This window comes from Octopus sinensis, linkage group LG17, assembly GCF_006345805.1.
Source record: "Octopus sinensis linkage group LG17, ASM634580v1, whole genome shotgun sequence".
NCBI classification, from domain to species: domain Eukaryota; kingdom Metazoa; phylum Mollusca; class Cephalopoda; order Octopoda; family Octopodidae; genus Octopus; species Octopus sinensis.
In genome coordinates this window covers 26,701,093-26,706,612 of record NC_043013.1, presented here as the reverse complement: position 1 = coordinate 26,706,612, position 5,520 = coordinate 26,701,093, and the positions used below count along the sequence as shown (strand labels likewise).

General features: G+C 35.9%; 1 long non-coding RNA gene across 1 annotated transcript; it reads right to left on the bottom strand.

Moving 5' to 3' along the window:
* Window positions 1-4,565: 4,565 nt before the first annotated feature.
* LOC118766667 lies at window positions 4,566-4,843 on the bottom strand. The gene is made up of 2 exons (XR_005002590.1): window positions 4,800-4,843; window positions 4,566-4,739 (listed from the first exon to the last, which is right to left on the bottom strand). It is a non-coding gene; the product is annotated as an uncharacterized LOC118766667 (long non-coding RNA).
* Window positions 4,844-5,520: the final 677 nt, after the last annotated feature.

Genomic DNA, 5,520 nt, shown 5'->3' with positions numbered 1-5,520 from the left:
ATAAAATAAGATATTTCAGTTGTTGTAATTGATGTAGTTGATGGATATCAAAGTGTGGAAATAAAAGGATTTACTGAAAGGTGACACAGAAAGAAAGGAAAACAAAAAATCAGGACAAAATAGAATTATAGGAGGACATAAATAGCAGCCAGGTGAGATGAAAAAGTTACATGTATATTGTATATTATGCTGCGTACTCATATGCACGCACATACACACATGAACACATGCATACACATACACAAACACACATGCATACACACACACACACATACATAAGCTATATGCATATATATATATATATATATATATATATATATATATATATATATATATATATATATATATATATATAATATGTACATGCATGTGTATGTATATGCATGTGTATGTGTAAATGTTTTGCATGTATAGATCTACACAAAAATACACACATACATATATATATGCTTACATATAAATATATATATATATACTTATGTGTGTGTGTGTGAGAGAGAGAGAGAGAGAGAGAGAGAGAGAGAGAGAGTGTGTGGGCATTCAAAAAGACACAAATACATATATTTATATATGTGCTTATGTGCATTATGAATATATGTATGTGTGAACGTATGTATGTATCTATCTATACACACATATGCATCTTTATATGAACATGCTATATGTATATCTGTATGTAGATATGGAAAAACTATTTCTATGTGCATGTGTGTATTTCTCTCTCAGCTTCTCTCTCTCCCTCTCTTTTTTCCCCATCTCTCTCTTTCTTTCTCTCTCTCTCTTTCTCTCTCTCTTCTCTCTCTCTCTTTCATCATCATCATCATCATCATCGTTTAGCATCCGCTATCCATGCTAGCATGATATATTATATATATATATATATATATATAGAATATATATATATAATATATATATATATATTATATAATATATAATGTGTGCATGTGTATGAATACAGTAAACATAGAAAATGCATAAAATGGCAACTGATGATGTGTGTGGGTATACATACATACATACATACATACACACATACATACATACATACATACATACACACATACATACATACACACATACATACATACATACATACATGCATACATACATATGTATATACACACACTTATATATACATACATACACACATATACATGTTTACATATATAACATTCTCTCTCTCTCTCTCACATACACACACACACAGACAAAAAGTCAGACAGACACACTGAGCCAGAGAGACAGAGAACTAGAGAATGAGCGCCAAATAAATTTTGATATAGATCTGGATTTGTAAAGATATTTATAGAGACTTTGCCCCTTTATAGACGCATTTTACTAAGTTTTTCCCATACAAATAGACGTGTTGGTTAAACGTGACAATGATAGCAAGTTATATCATTTTATTATTCCATTTCTTATTTGTGAATGTTTTTTGCTGTGGTGCACAAAATTATGTAACATTAATGGATCTACAACTCCTTGCATGTGTGACCATCATGAGAGAGGGAGACATCTGGTCTTTGATGTAGTAAATGTGCCACATGAAGAACATGTAAAATATGGTTCCTATCTTGATTGTGGCAAATTTCGCCATTGCAATGACATACTTCATACTAAGTGATGCAATGAGCAACTTGCTTTTGAAGTCGAGGTCATACAGGAGGGGTCAGTCAAGGCTGTTGGGTGGAATGTAGAAAAAAGGGAGAGGCTTATCCATTAAAACATGGAAACAGTTAATAGACATGCATACTTACAAGCGCACACCCACACACCACAATACATATAACATACATCTCACTCTCGCTCTCTCTCTCTCTCAGCATGTATATATATTTTTTAACTTATATATATATATAAACTATGATATATATATATATATATATATATATATATATATATCATCATCATCATTGTCGTAATCATTTAACGTCTGCCTTCGATGCTGGCATGGGGTGATGGTACCATCTTGACAAGAGCTGGCCAGGCAGAAGCCTGCACCAGACTTCTGTGACTGTTTTAGGAAGGATTTTTACAGCTGGATGCCCTTTCTAACACCAATCACTGCACACAGTAGACTCAGTACTTTTTACATGGCACTAGCACAGATAATGTTAGTTTTGGTAAGGTTTTTACAGCTGGATGCCCTTCCAAATACCAACCACTTTACAGTGTGAACTAGGTTCTTTTAAGTGGCACCTGCACTGACATGGTCACCATGTATTTCCAAGACAAAACAAAACTCTTTTGAGAGGGGAAGGGGCATTGGAGGAGGTGATCTTGTGTCAGATGATGAAAGGTTATAGTGAGGCAGAGAGACAGAAACAGGTGTCTTGCTGTAGAGGAGGAACAAGGTTACCCAGCTGGATAGAGAGAGAGAGATCAGGAATGGAAGCAGAAACAGGTGTGCTGCCAAAAAGGAAATACATGTTTACCCAACTTGAGGTAAGTGCAAGAGAGAGAGAGAGAGAATGGGAGACAGCAGGATAACGATGGTGGCAAAGTGCCAGGCATATGCAATAATACATTGAGATAGGTTGTGGGTGGAACACAGGTTGGAAAGCTAGCAGAGAGCAATGATACAGGGGTGGATGAAAATATATTTTACAATGGCACTGGTAACAAAATATGTGTCACTAAAGAATATTACAGCTGAATAAAGAAAATTTGGGCCTCAGAACTCTCTGCATTCAATAAAACAGTGACCCACAATGTGTTTGCAGTGCCAGGACTCATACCAATATTTGGGCTGCTTGATTGGATGCTTGATGAGATCCAAGCCATTGATGTGAAAACCCCCAAAATACTAACGAGCGCACATAATTTCCACATAAACAGTGACATAGACCACCTCTACCTAAAACGTAAACACAGCGGCAGAGGCTTAACATTGATACAAAATGCCTTTGAATATCGCATCATATCCCTTCGGCAACATCTTTTAACCACCAAGTGTCGAAGTGCATCCCTTGACCAAGTTTGCATACATGAGGCTGATAACATCATAAGACTTGGAAGGCAGCTCTTTGAGCAACACTCTTTGCCTGATAACCGAGAATACATGCCCAAAGAAGTCGCACAACTCTACCACAACATATCATCAGATGAAAGGATAAGCCTATATGAGCAGAAGACTATGCATGGATATGTTAGTAGAAAGCTCCATGATGATAGTAACATCGATCATCAAAGCAGTTTATCATGGATCAATAGCTGGATTACTACCTCCCACTTTGAAGGGTATGCATTTGCAATCCAAGATAGAGATGCAGGAAAAGCTGTAAAATGTGACAACTGATGCAGACTTTGTTGAATTCACACTGAAGATATCACCCACATCATAAGCAGTTGTCCAAAAATGTCATCACAGTATTATCTACTGATGAGACATGAAGCTAGGACACTCTATAATAAAATCCACCAGAAGGATGATCCCAAGGACAAAGAAATAAGAACCCACAATATGGTAGAAGCCATAGCCACTCATAATAAAAAGGAATACTGGTGGAATGTCCCAGTGAAGACCTCAATAAAATGTAAGCACGACAGACCTGATATAATGATTTGGGATGGAGAAGAGAAACAGTTGTGGAAATTAGCTGCTCAGTGGATGTTAAAATAAAGAGATCAGTGAAAAAGAGAACACCTATGCTGAACTATTGAGAAATCTGCAGTTATTCTATCCAGATTACAAGTTCAGGTTTATACTTGTAATTATTGGGGCCCTGGGACATGTAACACACTGCCTAAATACCAATCTTGAGAAACTAGACTTCTCAAAACCAGAAAGGAGGAAGTAAATTCAAAGACTACAGATCCAATCCATCACTGGAATTGTTAAAATCTGTAAAACTTTCCAAAAGTTTATCGTTTAAATATATATGAGCATGTTTAGATATGCAACTATATGCATGAGAATACATACATAAAACATACAAATCTGCACATACATACATACATAAAACATACAAATCTACACATACATACATACATACATACATACATACATACATACATACATACATACATACATACATGCATACATATATACATACATACATACAAACAAACAAAAATACCATGTTATTGATGTTGAAATTCCAATGAAGGAGCCTTAGATCTAGGTTAGAAACCAACGCTTTCTCTATTGGCAAGAAATCTTGAAATAAAACTGAACAATATATACATAGACATACTTATATCTACATACATACCTATATACATATATATGCATATACATATATACATGTGTGTGTGTATGCACAAGCATTGCTGATTATAAGTGCAAGTATGGTTGTAATATAGATGTAATAGGTACAGACATGGCTGTATACAAGTGCATGTATGGCTGCATGGTTAAGAAGTTTGCCTCCCAACAACATAGCTTCAGGTTCAGTCACACTGTACCTTGTGAAGGGATTTGGAAAATAGAAACTTAAAGAAGTCCATTTTTTATATATACATATACATTTATATACATTCATTCAAAACTAATTTCTGTGTGTCAGTGTGTCACATTTTGACCCCACTCTCTCACTAGTCAATGACACTTCTATTGTTGATGATGTTTTATTAAAAGTAGTAGTGTTGATGGTGGCAGTGGGAGTAATAATAAGAGAGAAAGAGAAAGAGTGGGTATGTGAAAGAAAGAGGGACTGAACACTGGATTCATTTTCTTAGTACTACCATCATTGCCATACACACACCATTCAGACTTCTGATGCCACAACCATCAATACCTTAGACTTCACTGCCTCCAACATTACCGCTGTCCGCTTCCCCTCCACTACCATCACCACTGTCTTTCACATCGCTTACTCTCACCATCATCCCTGACTGCCTCAGCTACCACCACAACCACTACCACGATCATCACTGCTGCATCCGTCTCTATCACAACTACAGCTCATATTATTACTATCACCTCATTACCATCACAAGAAGGCTAAATATGTGTGTATATGGCGGATGTAGTGGCGATGGGTACTGTTGTTTATCATGCAGCTTTGCAATAAGTTCCAAGTTGACAAATCATATCATTGTTTGATGAAAATTGTCCATTGCTGGAAAAACATTGTTCAAGTTTAATAAAATTTGATATGTACTCAATGCATGAAGTATCATTGTTAGGGCCAAGGCCCAATGAAGAGCCCTCTACAGAAGCTAGATTAAAAGTTGCCTGATAGGGCAGCTTTTAAGCTAGTATGTATATATATATATATATATTAGAAGAAATAAGGTACTCAGAAATCTGGATGGTTTTATATTTACAGATATTTATTAATATGTCACATGTTTTTATAAATCATATATTAGCACTTGCATCCACTCTAGTGGAGTCTTCAGATTGAACTTTTTTAGGAAATTTGTCTCTTTTTATAGTATTACTGAGTGTGTAGGGGTGGAGAGAGATATAAGATAGTACAAGAGGGTGAGGAATGGGGAGAAAGTGAGAGAGAGTGTGCGTGCGCACGTGTGTGTGTGGGTGTCTGTGTATCTGAAAGGAGTGTCAATGGAAAA